The sequence below is a fragment of the Phocoena sinus genome, chromosome 15 (genome assembly GCF_008692025.1).
Source record: "Phocoena sinus isolate mPhoSin1 chromosome 15, mPhoSin1.pri, whole genome shotgun sequence".
NCBI lineage: Eukaryota > Metazoa > Chordata > Mammalia > Artiodactyla > Phocoenidae > Phocoena > Phocoena sinus.
The window spans coordinates 66546450-66560587 of NC_045777.1; the positions used below are offsets into that span (position 1 = coordinate 66546450).

Here is a 14138-nt window from a genome sequence, read left to right on the forward strand (position 1 = left end):
ATTCCCTCTGCCTGGAACTCCCCTCTCCCACCTTCACTAGCTAATCTCAATTTCAAGTCCAAGCTAAAAGTCACTTGTTCCGTTGTCCCTGGGTCGGCTTCCGTATTCTGCATGACACTCCTTACAGGTCTAATTAAAGAAATTACAGTGGCTGTTAACTCTGTGAGGCCCAAAACATGTCTCCTGTTTTGCTCTGTAGCCTCAGGTTGAACTTGATTTCTGGCACATAGTAGGCCCTTCATAAATGGTTGTTGAATGAGTAAATAAACAAGCAGGAAGTGGATCAATGAAGCTGGGACCTCAAGGCTGATACACCTGGGGGGGGGGGCAGGGCTCCTGATACCCCAGACCCTCCATAAAGTCACCTGACACAGTTTCTACCAACAGTGATTTATGGAGTCAGCCTGAGCTCTCTGCTGATACAGAGCGGGCCAGAAAGGGACCCTTCCTAACTGACGTCTTGATTAAAATCACCTCCACCTAATCTTTGTCCTTGGGAGGTAAAGGGGCCCACTCCCAGTGGCCTCAGGCCTTGAAGCATTAAATTAAAGGCGCAGACAGACTGTTGAGAGCTTTTCAAGGTATCTCAGGATGCTTTCCCATGGAAATAGGGAGACGTTTTTGTTTCCATTTTTTAAGGTAGCGGGATTGGTGGGTTTGTGTAGTAGGCTAGGGAGTGAGGTGGATTGTCCTGCAGTTTCCTTCTTTTCCCCTCCCTTCCCCATTCCATTAAAAAAAAAAAAGGCTGAACTGGAAGAAATAACTTTTACAGGTTGAAATTCCTGTGTAAGGAGAAAGTGAATGAAATGAAGGATCCCTCTGAGGATTTTCTACTGTGGGGAAAAAAAAAAAACGTCAGAAGGCAGAAAAAGTGAAGGGTAATTGGGAGAGGATATGGAAGCTGAAGGATGGAAAAGTGAGACCCTTGAAGGTGTGGCAGCGGTGGGATTCGAACCCACGCCATCGAAATGACTGGAGCCTAAATCCAGCGCCTTAGACCACTCGGCCACGCTACCGCCCAGTCACAATGCTTTCCGTTCATACTATATTAGTCTAGTGACGCGGCGCCTCATGTTCTCTAAACCTCACCCTCATCGGTTTACGCATGCCCGATATCAGCCTGACGCTTTACGCGCCAGTTACAGCATATTAACCCCTGGTTTCCTCCTGGGCTTTGGAGTCAAAGTGCTCTTGTAATCGGCAGTAGTAAGTTCAGTTGGGACGCAGCATTAAAAAGGAAAACAAAGTTCCCAATTGTTAATATTAATATTCACTCGTCATGTATGTTTGCATTTGATTTTCCACGAGCGTGGCATACTGCCTACGGCCACGTGGGGGCAGTGTCTCGCTGCCGCTTGCTCCTGGCTGGGCTGCGGGTCCCTGCGGGTTTGCGCGGAGACGGCCGAGTCCCCATCTTGTTTGGACTCTCTAGCCCTACTTCAGGGAACCTCTGCAGCCTCGGGTGGCCCCATGGCCGGCCCCTGCCACCGCGATGTAAAAATCATGGGTCCAGGAAGGAAAATCATTGAACGTTTTTACAGATCCTTGCCTTATGTAGGCTCCCTCAATCATCACTCGTATCTACTTTTTACAGAGGGGGAAACTGAAGCTCAGACTGGCAAAGTAACTTGTGTTAGCTACCCCCAGGCAGAGCCAGGATTCCCTAGCCTCCCAAAACCCAGAGTTCTTCTATGTAGACTATTTCAGTGTGTTTTAAAATGCAGTAGCCCTTTCTGCCTTCGCTGCCTCCATGGCGCCCGTGAAAAAGTTTGTGGCGAAGGGGAGCAAAATAAAAGCAGGTCCCGAATTTTACCCTTGACTGTACCCACCCTATAGAAGATGGAATCATAGATACTGCCAGTTTTGAACAGTTTCTTCAGGAGAGAATCAAAATGAATGGAAAAGCTGGGAATCTTGGTGGAGTGTTGTAACAACCGAAAGAAGCAAAAACAAGATTACTGTAATCTCTGAGGTGCCTTTTTCCAAAAGGTATTCGAAATACCTCACCAAAAAATATTTGAAGAATAATCTACATGATTGGTTACGCGTAGTTGCTAACAACAAAGAGTTACGAATTCCGTTACTTCCAGATTAATCAAGATGAAGATGATTAAAACTCAATTATCTGGAATATGTTGTGTGAGTTCTTGAATAAAACTTGGGAACCAAAATGGTGGTTTTCCTTGTAAAAAAAAATAAAAACAAAATGCAGTAAATTCAGAGCAAATACATATCAATAAATACATAACAAACTTCCATTTTCTGCCACGGAGAATTAATTGTATTCAGCTCTTCTGAGATATCACCCCCTGTGGCCACAAGAAGGAAGCAGAGATCTCTTTGAGTCATCCCCCCACAAATGACTCAAAGCATTCTCCAGTAGTTTGCATCATTTGTTAAGGGCAACTATAACAGAGGAGAACAAACCTGACTCCATGCTGAATCTCTTCCTTTAACTCTAACCTTTGTGCCCTGTTGCCTGTGCTTAGTCATGCTGGCTCTGCACCTTTTGTGAAAGATTGTTGCCTCTAGCCTGAAACATACAGGATACTCCCTTCTCAAGGCTCTGACCTTTAAACTTAACACTTTTCCATTCTTCTAGAGAGAAAAAGTTGCAGAACAGAAAAGAACATTTGTCTTGTTGGAGGTTTACAGGAACATGGTGACCTGACCTATGTGGACAGCTGCGAGAACAAAGGATTCCAGCACCAAGAAGTTTACAACAACTAACCACACCCCCTCTCCTTTTAATATAAAAGCCTGAGTTCTAACATGGGGAAGATGGTTCTTTGGGACACCAGTCTACCACCTTCTCACTCTGCTGGCTTTCCAAATAAAGCTGCTATTCCTTGCCCCAATACCTCGTCTCTCAATTTATTGGCCTGTCATGTGACGAGCAGTACGAGCTTGAACTCTAATGTGACCCTTCCCCTCCCAACTCTCTCTGTTTCTAATAATTTAATTCAAGTAAACATTTATCCAACACCTACTAGGCCAGATCAGGCAAAAATCAGGTCTTTCGGGAGAAGCAGAGCTGCTCAGAACTTGCATGACAAAGGTGCTTCACCAGAACAAAAATCCAGTGGAAGTAAGGCCATGAGCTCGTCTGCTCCAGTGAGCAGGCCTGTCTCCCTGCAGACTTCTGCAGTAGTGCTGACTCAGCTTTCCTGGTGATTTATGCCTTAAGGTTGAGGCTGGGAGGGCAGTTCCTATCAAAACCTAGGCCCAGGGCTTCCTTGGTGGCGCAGTGGTTGGGGGTCTGCCTGCTGATGCAGAGGACGCGGGTTCGTGCCCCGGTCCGGGAGGATCCCACGTGCTGTGGAGCGGCTGGGCCCGTGGGCCATGGCCGCTGGGCCTGCACGTCCGGAGCCTGTGCTCCACAACGGGAGAGGCCGCAGCAGTGAGAGGCCCGCGTACAGCAAAAAAATAAAAAAAAAAAAAAAAAAAAAAAAAAAAAAAAACCTAGGCCCAGGCAGGCAAGGGTGGGGAGGCTACAGAAACCAGGGCAACTAGGCTCTGTTTAGTTTTTGTTCTTTTCTTTTTCTTTTTAAGTAACAGTTAAAAATAACTTTTGCTAAAATAATAAATACATGTTCCTTGTTGAAACTCCAAGCTAAGAAAGAAAAGCACAAATAAGAGAATAAAATCACCTTTAATTTCTCCACCCAGTTAAGCTCTGTCAACACTTTGGTAAAGGAAGGTGCTTCTTTGTTCTTTTAGATTTGAAATATAATGTAATGCATGCTCATTGTAAATTTTTTTTTCAAATGTCAAACCTTCTGGATAAAGTTAAAGGGAGGTTCTCTTCCTCACCACCTTCCTCCTTCACAGCTGAATCCCACAACTCATTATAATGAGTAACAGTTTAGCTACGTCTTTCCCTATGCAGACGTAGGGGCAACTAGAGGCCCACACATACCCCACCCTAATCCTGGGGTTTGCCTTGTGCAAGAGAAAGGAAGAAAGACACTATCCAAAAGACAGAAGAGTGGTCATTTCATTGCTTCTGTGGGTCTTTCTGTAGCTACAGGTGGGTTGTTGAATGGCCCTGTGATGACTTTGTGCCCAGTAGGCCCTGGACCTCCTGAGCCAAGGAGCCAAGGAGGACTTTCAAGGACTTTTTTTTTTTTTTTTAAACATCTTTATTGCAGTATAATTGCTTTACAATAGTGTGTTAGTTTCTGCTCTATAAAAAAGTGAATCAGCTATGCACATACACACGTTCCCATACAAGGACTTCTTTTAAAGCTTCTGCTTAAAAACATCCCACTGTGGTTCCCAGGGATCGAGGGGGATGCAGGGGATGAATAGGTGAAACACAGGATTTTTAGGGTAGTGGGACTGCTGTGTATGTTACTGTAACAGTTGATGCATATTATTATAAGTTAGGTCAAACCCACAGAATGTACACCACCAAGAGTGAACTTTTTTTTTTTTTTTTACGGTACACGGGCCTCTCACTGTTGTGGCCTCTCCCGTTGTGGAGCACAGGCTCCGGACGCGCAGGCTCAGCGGCCATGGCTCACGGGCCCAGCCGCTCCACAGCATGTGGGATCCTCCCGGACCGGGGCACAAACCCGTGTCCCCTGTATCGGCAGGCGGACTCTCAACCACTGCGCCACCAGGGAAGCCCAAGAGTGAACTTTAATATAAACTGTGGACTCTAGGTGATTATGAGGTGTCAGTGTAGGTTTGTTAATTGTAACACATACACTACTCTGGTGGGAGATGTTGATCATGGGGGAGGCTATTCTTGTGTGGAGGCAGGAAGGATATGGGAAATCTCCAAACCTTCCACTCAACTCTGCTGTGAACCTAAAACTGCCTTAAACTCCCATGGACACGGCTTCCTGTGGACAGGGAATCTGAGCAGGTAGCGCTTGAGAAGCCTTTCATTCCCATGGCATATGTGTCTAGAGCAGTTCTCCAACCCTCCCTGAGCCCGTGGAAGGATTGCACCCATCCCTTGAAGCTGGGAGCAGCCACATACCTAGATTGGGCTAGAGCACCATTCCTGGTGACCTCTCTTCTGCTGCCACCCCCTGAAGCACCGTGAGGATACCAGGAACCCTTTTCTGAGGGTAACAGCTTTATCGTGATTTAATTCACATACCATACAAGACACCCCTTTAAAGTGTACAGTTCATTGTTTTTTAGTATCTTCACAGAATTATGCAGCCCTCCTCACAATCAATTTTAGAATATCTTCATCCCCCCAAAAAGGAATACCGTACCTTTAGTAGTCACTCTCCATTACCCCCGACTCCCTTCCTAGCTGTGGGCCACCACTAATCTACTTTCTGTCTCTAAGGATTTCCCTATTCTGGACATTTCATATAAATGAAATCATATAATCTGTTGCCTTTTGTGTCTGGCTCCTTTCACTTAACATACCGTTTTTAAGGTTTATCCATGTTTTAGCATTTATCAGTGCTTCATTCCTTTTTATTGCGAGTAATATTCCATTGTATGGGTATAACGCATTTTAATTATCCATTTATCAGTTGATGGATATTTGGGGTTTTTTCACCTTTTGCCTATTATGAATAATGCTGCTATGAACATCTGTGCATATGTTTTTGGGCAGACATGTTTTCATTTCTCTTGGATATATACCTGGGAGTGGGATTGCTAGGTTGTATGGTAACCCCATGTTTAAGTTTTTGAGAAACCACCAAACTGTTTTCCATTTTCCATTCCTGCTTGCAGTGTATGAGTGTTCCAATTTCTCCACACTCTTGCCAATACTTGTTATTATCTGACTTTTGATCGTAGCCATCCTAGTGGATGTAGTTTTGATTTGCATTTTTTAATGACTAATAATGTTGGGTATCTTTTCATGTGCTTATTGGCCATTTATATATCTTCTTTGGAGAACTGTCTGTTCAAATCTTTAGCCCATTTTGAAATTGAGTTATCTTTTTATTATTTGAGTTATAAAAGCTCTCTATATTTTGTAAATATTAAAATGGAAAAGAATGTGAGAAAGAATATATATATATATCTTTGCTGCACACCCGAAACTAACACAACTGTTACAGAAGGTGCACACAAAGTGATTCAGTTATACATATGCATATATATTATTTTTCTGATTCTTTTCCATTATAGGTTATTACAAGATGCCGAATATAGTTCTGTGTGCTATACAGTAGGTCCTTGCTGTTTATCTATTTTATATATAGTAGTGTGTATCTTTTAATCCCAAATTCCTAATTTTTCCCTTCCCCCCCTTTCCCCTTTGGTAACCTTAAGTTTGTTTTCTATGTCTGTGAGTATATTTCTGTTTTGTAAATAAGTTCATTTCTATCATTTTTTTTTTACATTCCACATATAAGTGATATCATATGATGTTTGTCTTTGACTTACTTCACTTAGTATTATAATCTCTAGGTCCATCCATATTGCTGCAAATGGTGTTATTTCATTATTTTTTATGGCTGAGTAATATTCCATTTTATATATATATATATATATATATATATATATATATATATATATATACACACACACACACACGTATATATGTATACCACATCTTCTTTATCCATTCATCTGCTGATAGACATTTAGGTTGCTTCCAAGAGATTCTCTTTTTAAATGGTTTCTATAAAAGAACCAGATTAGTATCTCATTGGCTTGGCTTTGGTTACATACTCATCCCAGCACCAGTGAATGGGGCAAAAGGGATGGAATCTGCTGATTGGCCAGGTCTAATCGTGTGTCCAATCTTAGAGCAGGAAGAGTGTGGAGGGCAGTTTTCATGAACTGAGAATAGGGTGGACTGGCTCCTTGAAGACAAATCAAGATGCTTATGCACAGAAGAGATTAAAGAGGAAAAGAGAAGCTAAATAACTTGCGCGGGGTCACAGAGCTATAAGTAGAACAGTCGTTTTTTTTTTTTTTTTTTTTTGTCTGGCTTTGGGCTTGGACAGACTAGCTCAGACTCTTTGTCCTTGCCCAACTTTCTCATGGTCAAAATTTCAGGTGCAATTTTGTTTTTTGCCAAAAGCCAGAGGAGTTTTCTCAAGGTGACTAAAGGAGCCAATACTTCAAACCAAAATGATTATATCTTCTAGATCTTGTATTGATATTTTCTGAAACTTGTAGTACAGAGGCCAAAAAGTTAAAACACTCAATGATGGGTTTCAGGACTATTTCTTTTTTTTCATTCCCTTCACCACCTTATGAGATGCTGCCTGAATGTCACCCACTCCCCAAGCCTCATAAACTTGAACCTTCTCCCTGCAGGGCCATTGCAGCTGGTAAGCTGAAGGACTTCACTCTCCCAATGGGATCTGAATTTTTAGGGGCCACAAAAACTGAAGAGGCAAGGCTTATAGACAGGACATTAAAGGGGTCAGTATATACCTAGACCTGGGTCAAATTCTGCAACTTACTATGTAAACTTGGGAGAGTCACTTAACCGGCCTCCTTCTTTCTGTGTATGAAGTGAGGAGAGTAAGAGGGTTGGGATGAGAATTAAAAGAAATAATGTCTGTAAAGCAGTTACCACAGTACCTGACACAAAATAAATGCCCTGTAAATATCAGCTTTTATCACAACCCCAAAAAGGCTCATCAAAGAAGGCACTACAAGTGACAGGTGGCCCTTGACCACAGGGGTGGTCAACATGTTTACAACCTAGTGTTGAGTAGAAAGGAGAAATAGATGAGTCCACTCTTGTTAGGAAAAATGTATGTATTCCCATATGCATACCCAGATAACCATGTCTGTCTCTGGCCTGCCTGCACACACCTGTTTCTCTGTGTTTGCCTGGGGCTCACCTGGACACTCAGCCCGCCCTCCAGTTCCATGGGAGAACTTGGTCACATACACCATTCCAGTCCAAGGAGGCTTTGACTGAAGAACTCTTTGGGGCAGAGGTAAATGGTTAGGTCACAAACCCCACCACGAACTATTTAAACAGTCCCCATTAGACATCGCCCTACTGGAAGCCTTTCCTTTCCTCATCCTTCCCACAGCCCCTGGCAGCCCCTGCCTGGCTCCTGCACTCCTCTCACCTGCGGGGGTCCTTCAAATTCCTCTCCCCTTTTTTACTACACAGAGTGACTCAGCAGACTCCAAACCAGCAGGAGCCCTGTAATATAGATAGATGCCCTTTGCCAAGAGGAAGGAGCCACCTTGTAAATCTTCTGGGCAAGTGTATCTCTATAAGCCTCAGTTTTATGATCTGTGAAGTAGCGGTACTAGCGTTGGTGTGAAGATGGAATGCGATAAATAGCTTGATAAATATTACTGTTATTACTTATATCTTTTATTTATTTATTTTTTGGCCACACCGCACTGACTGCCAGGTAAGTCCCTTACTTTTATTTCTAAAATAAGAGTTGTGAAATTTTTAAAATTTCACTAGAAAAAATATCTGGAAGAATATAATATGAACATGTTCACAGTAGTTATCATTAGTTTTATTTCCTTTTCTTCTTTATACCTTCCATATTTAGTCATTCATTTTACAGGTATTTATTAAAGCACTTACTATGTGCCAGGCTGTGCGCTGAGTTAGGAATACAGCAACGTATTACACAAATAATTGCCACAGTCATAAGTGCCTGTTTTCACAAAGCAGAAATCCGGAGGGGAAAAAAAAGCAATTTCTGATAAAAATATTGCAAGGTTATGCATAGAGACGTACAATGAGATCCGATCACTACTGATTTTGGAAAGGACTCGAATACAGGAACTAGGCGGGCATCGGATGGAGAATGGGAAGGTGCGGTGGGCGAGGGACGGGTTAGGTGCCCCCTTTGAAATTACCCGCTGGGAGGGCGCCCCCTTCGCTGGTAGGTGCCTGGCCGGCCCCACGCGTTAGATCCGGACGCCGTGTATTCAGCCGGCTGGGGAGTCGCAGACGCAGCGCCGGGAGATCCAAGCGGCGGCTGCAGGAGCGGTGATAGTCATTACCCGCGGCCACGTGAGCGCCGCGCCGAGCTTACGCCCGCCCGCCCGCGGCCCCGCCCCTGCCCGCAGCCTCCTGCCCCAGCCACAGCCCCAGCTCGGCGAGTGTCCGGATACGCCGCCCGAACGCCGCCCGCTGCAGCTGCCCCAGCCCAGCCGACGGACGCCGGCGCCCTTTCCCTTGGAACGCGCCCCCAGCGCCCCGGGATCGTTCCAGCGGCTCCGTGCGCCCCTCGCGCCCCGGGATCGTTCCGGCGGCCGCCGCTGCCTCCCCGGAGCGCCAGCCCGCGCTCCCCGCTCGCCGCTCCCCGGCACTCTCGGGGGGCCCGCCCGCCCTGCACCCTGGAGCACCGGGCCTCGAGCCTCTGCCAGCTCCTCTGGATCCTCGCGGCCGTGGGCAGCGGCTGCCGTGCCTCTCCGCCCGAGACAGGTAGGTAGGGCGGCGGTTGGCCTGGGGGGCCGGGATCCGGCGCTGCAAGCCTGTGCTCCCCGGTGCAGCCGGCGCCCGGAGCGCGGAGGGTCTGAGGCTTAAAAGTGGGGCCCCAAGCGGAAGGAGAGCGTGGAGGTTAAGCTCCTCGGGTTTCAGTGTTTGCTTCTGTAAAATGGGGGAGTCGTGCCGATTATCGTTAGTGTCTATTGGTAAAATACTTGGCATGTGACGGTCGGGGAGAGGCAGCTTGGGGCCTCCGCCCGCGGCTCCTGGAGGCCCGCAGAGGGTGGGGGCAGCGCTGCCTTTCTTCCCCTGCAGGGCCTGCATCCCCGACCCCGGCCCCTGAAGGAGAGGCCCAAGTTCCGGGAACCTCGAGGACCGTGTAGACGCGCCCTTGCTGCATTGTTGACTGCAGGAGTTCGGGTGTTGGCAGGCTCCGTGGACCTGTGCGCCAAGGGGCCGGGCGTTAATATGTGTGTGGCGGGGCTGGGGCCTACCGGGTGAGTCCCGGCCTAGATTCGCCGCACCCGCCTGGGGGATTGCGGGAAACCGGCCCAGCTGCGTCCCGCGTGAGACAGATGGGCTGCTGGCCGGGGGGCGCTGCTCCGTCTGCCTTGTGGGGACGCTCTATGGGAGCCTGACTTCTGGGTCCTCGGCCCTGGAAGCTGCCTGCCTTGGGGCAGCTCAGCCAGGAAATTGTCTACCCCTCTGATTTTACAGAGGAGGAGACAGATCCAGAGTGGTCTACCGGCAGATACTAATAAGCAAGATGGACTAAGTTTGGGACTACAGAGCAAGCAGGTGGAGCTGATAATGCCCACTCGGGGGTGGGGGTGGGGGGGACGGAGGGTTATTGGAGAAGGCTTCCTGGAGGAGGTGATGGAAAGGAAGCCAGTGGTAGGAGGTAGGGTTTAGGAGATAGAGTTTGGCAGGCGTCATCCTTCTCTGTGGCCTCCACAGCACCTTACGGTCATTGTTTGGTCGATGCATTTATTCAGCAAATACAGTAAAGCTGCTTGATGATGGGAAATTAGATGTAACATGGTTGAGATTGCCATCCTCTCTCCTCTCCTGTTCTTAAAGAGGGTGTGTCGGCTGGGATCCCAAGTTCTTATCTTTTGCAGGGGGTGGGGAAGCAGGAAGTCAGGGCCTGACCATCCCTTGAAATGGATTCAGTTTACATATGATCGCTTGTGTATGTTCTGTGATTTGCGGTGGGTATTGTGTGTGTGTGTGTGTGTGTGTGTGTGTGTGCGCGCGCTTTTGGTGACAGAACAGTACTTTCTGGCCGACTACTAAGGATATATCACTGATATGATTTTAAAACATTTTTAATGAATTATGTGGCAGAGATGGCTATTGGTCACCCATGTCCTCTTCTTCTTGGGGTATCACCTGGATATATTTCCTGGGCTCCCTTACAGTTTGGTGGGCCACATGACTGAGTTTTGGCTGATGGAATGTGAGCAGAAAGAATGTGTGCCCCCGTCAAGCTTGGACCCTAAAAACCTCCCCACTTTCCTCATTTACCGGCAGAGTTGAGAGGACTCTGAGGGCCCGGAGAAGGGCAGAGCCACAAGCTGGAAGGAGCCTGGGCCTCTGAATGACTGTGGAGCAGAGCCTCTCCTTTCCCCCTCTCTGGTGGTCTGTGGCTGTCCACTGAAGAGTATGGGGCTCCAGGAAGCTCTTCGGAAGGTCTTTGGGTATGAAAGAGGCTTGCTGGCTGTGGCCTTCTCCTCAGGGTGATCTAACTGGGCTGTTCCACAGGGGAAGGGTATCTTTAGGCCTTTTTTCTCACACTGGTCAGATTCCCCAAAGAAGTCTTGTCCAGTCTTTGGCAGGATTGGCATCCAGTTGCCAGGACACTGAGAGCAGTGTGGAAGAAAGCTGAGGGTCACCAGCAGAATCTTGGATTTGTTCAAGCTCATTCTCTAGGATTTACTCTTTCTGGCCCTGTTCCTAAAGCTGATACAGGAAAAGTTGAGCGGGACTGCATTCAAAGTAATAGTGGCTGGCTGGACTGATTAAAAAATAAACATTTCTGTGTTGGGGAGATCAGTTTTGCTGACCAAGAAACTGCAGACTTAATCCCCGTGAACTGAGAATGTTCTAGAAGAAAGTGGTGATAGTGACCACCACAGGATAAAAGTAGCTTAGATTAAACTCTTGCAGGCAAGGCTGATGGGCACAAGAAGAAGGCTTCAAATGAAGGAAGGAGTGAGTCACTAACAGGCTGATGACGAAGTAGAAGATGACATTCTCTGGGTCCCCAAAGTCCCAGGGCTGTGGAACACCCGGAGAAGCATTTCAGAGGACTGGAAAGTCAGAGGGCGGCCATTGTTCCGTTCTCCAGCTGTGATGCTTTCTAGACCTGGCAAGGACCCCACAGGGTGTGGCTGAAAGGCAGGAGGCTCAGCTGGAGACCATTCTTTCCACCATTGGTTCTTGAACTTTAGTGAACATTGGTACCACCTGGAGGGCTTGTTGAACCATGGCTTGCTGGGCCCAGCCCCAGAGTTTTCTTTAGCAGGACTGGAGTGAGGCCCCAGTATTTGCACATGTGACAAGTTTTCAGGTGACGCTGCTCCTGCTGCTAGTGGTCCAAGGATCACACTTTAAAAGTGGTTCACCAGGGCTTCCCTGGTGGCGCAGTGGTTGAGAGTCCGCCTGCCGACGCAGGGGACACGGGTTCGTGCCCCGGTCCGGGAGGATCCCACATGTTGCGGAGCGGCTGGGCCCGTGAGCCATGGTCGCTGAGCCTGCGTGTCCGGAGCCTGTGCTCCGCAATGGGAGAGGCCACGGCAGTGAGAGGCCCGCGTACTGCAAAAAAAAAAAAAAAACCCCAAAAAAGTGGTTTAGCAAGTGATGACTGAGTGAAGCCCTGGATAGAGCTGCACTGGCTTCAGACCCACCTCCCCCACCTTTTAGCCATGTGATTTGGGGCAAGTCACTTCTCTGTTCCTCAGTTTCCTCATCTGTAGGATGGAGCCAGTGGTGCGTACCTCCTGGGGTTCAGGGGAGGCTTCCTGGAGGAGGTGACATCTATCTAACCTGAGACCTGAGGGATGAGCAGAGTTGGCCAGGGGACAGGTAGGGAGAGCAGGCTAGAGTGTGTGCCAAGCAGATGGCACAGTGTGGGCGAGCCAAGGGAGGGGCAACGCTTGGCCTCCAAGGAGCTGAGAAGCGTGATGGAGTAAGAGCTTCATAAGTGGTGCTGAAATGCTGTGAATCTGTTCTGGGCTACATGTCTCAGGGCCGGATTGCAGTGGAGGGGAGGCTGACCAGGTCATGGAAAATGGGCCTTGGGGATGGGAGGGCCTGAAAGCAGTGCAGGTTACTTCTGTCCACATCCCATTAGCTCAAATGTAGTCGCATGGCCCCACCTAGATGCAAAAGGATTTGGGCAGGGGAGAACAGATCCATAGTGGACAGTTGGCTTCTGTGCCACAGACCAGTTCTCTCACCTCTTCTTCGCCTTGCTCACTCTGCCCCACTTTGGTGGATGAGTGAATTTTATAGATGAGGAAACTGAGGTTCAGAGAGGTTAGGTAATTTGCCCAACATCACTCAGCTAGTGGCAGAGCCGGGACTTGAACACAGATCTGTTCATCCCAAAAGACTTGTTGGGCCCGATCCTGTTCTTGGCTGCTTTTTGAGGGCCTCCCCATGACCCAGGCTTTCCCACTCGGGATCTCAGCTGCGTCTCTGGGCTAAGTAACCCCCAGATGCCTTGTAATTCTAACCCGATAGTCCCTCCATTCCTCCATGCCTACAATGCTCATTATACCCGCAGAAGTTGCCCACTTTTGTTCAGTTATTCATTCATGCAGCCTGCGTTTACAGGGAACCTAGTGTGTGCCAGGCATTGTGCTCCGGGCTGGTAGCTAGAAGGCCTGAGACACGGCCCCTTTTGTTCCAGACGCTCACGTGGTCTGGCCACCAAGAGGCTGTGTAAACACAGAGTTGCCCTGAGAAGTCAGACACACTGTCTCTCTGGTCTGACCCACCAGGAAGACAGAGTATCCTGGGAACGTGAGAAGGGTGCAAACGATTAAAAATTAAAATTCAAACCTTGTGCATTTTGTCAATTGAAGCTGTAATTATATTATTGTGCTTTGTATTCTAAAATGTATTTTTCTGATTTTTAAAACAGTAAAGTAGCCTTTGTACCTTAACAGTTTTATATGAATGAAGGACAGTGAATTGCAACGGTGAGCTTTAGCAGAGTCAATGTTGACTTGTCTCTCTGGGTCCAGCTGCGGGTTGCTGTTCTCATCAGCGAGTAAGCTAATTCCTCTGTCTCTGGTATGCGTGGAGATGTGTTTTTAAAGAGGAGATGAGGGAGGGTGGATTGGGGGAAGTCTCCTTGGAATCCACCAGAGTCATTCTAGAGCAGGGTTTCTCAGCCTCAGCACTGTTGACAGTTTGGCTGCACAGTTCTTTGTCGTGGGGTGCTGTGCTGTGCATTGTAAGATGCTGGCAGCATCCCTGGCCTCTACCCACTAGATGCTGGTTGCACTCCCAGAGGTGTGACAACGAAAGGTGTCTCCAGACATTGCCAAGTGTCCCCTGAGGGGGCAAAATTACCCTGCTGTTCTGGACTATATTTGTTTCCTACTGCCACTGTAACAAATTACCACACATTTAGTGGCTTAAAACAACACAAATTTCTTTTCTTATGGTACTGGAGATGAGAAGTTCAAAAGCCAAAGTGTCAGCAGGGCCATGTTCTTTCTGAAGGCTGTAGGGAAAATCTGTTGCCATGCTTTTCCAGTTTCTGTAGGCC

General features: G+C 47.6%; 1 protein-coding gene, 1 non-coding gene and 1 pseudogene across 5 annotated transcripts in view; 2 read left to right on the top strand and 1 right to left on the bottom strand.

Annotated features, from left to right (window-relative positions):
• Positions 1–934: 934 nt before the first annotated feature.
• TRNAL-UAG lies at positions 935–1016 on the bottom strand. Its single transcript has one exon. It is a non-coding gene; the product is annotated as a tRNA-Leu (tRNA).
• Positions 1017–1750: 734 nt separating this feature from the next.
• LOC116740736 lies at positions 1751–2114 on the top strand (annotated as a pseudogene).
• A 6875-nt stretch (positions 2115–8989) lies between these two features.
• EEF2K (eukaryotic elongation factor 2 kinase) overlaps positions 8990–14138 on the top strand; it is a 63567-nt gene continuing 58418 nt past the window's right edge. For 2 of the 4 annotated variants that reach the window (XR_004345678.1, XR_004345677.1), the window contains exon 1: positions 9033–9352. The gene's annotated coding sequence lies outside the window, so the exon portion shown is untranslated. Of the gene's footprint in view, positions 9353–9699; positions 9853–14138 lie in introns of those variants that run through there. The other 2 variants (XM_032604225.1, XM_032604226.1) reach the window with 2 other exon arrangements.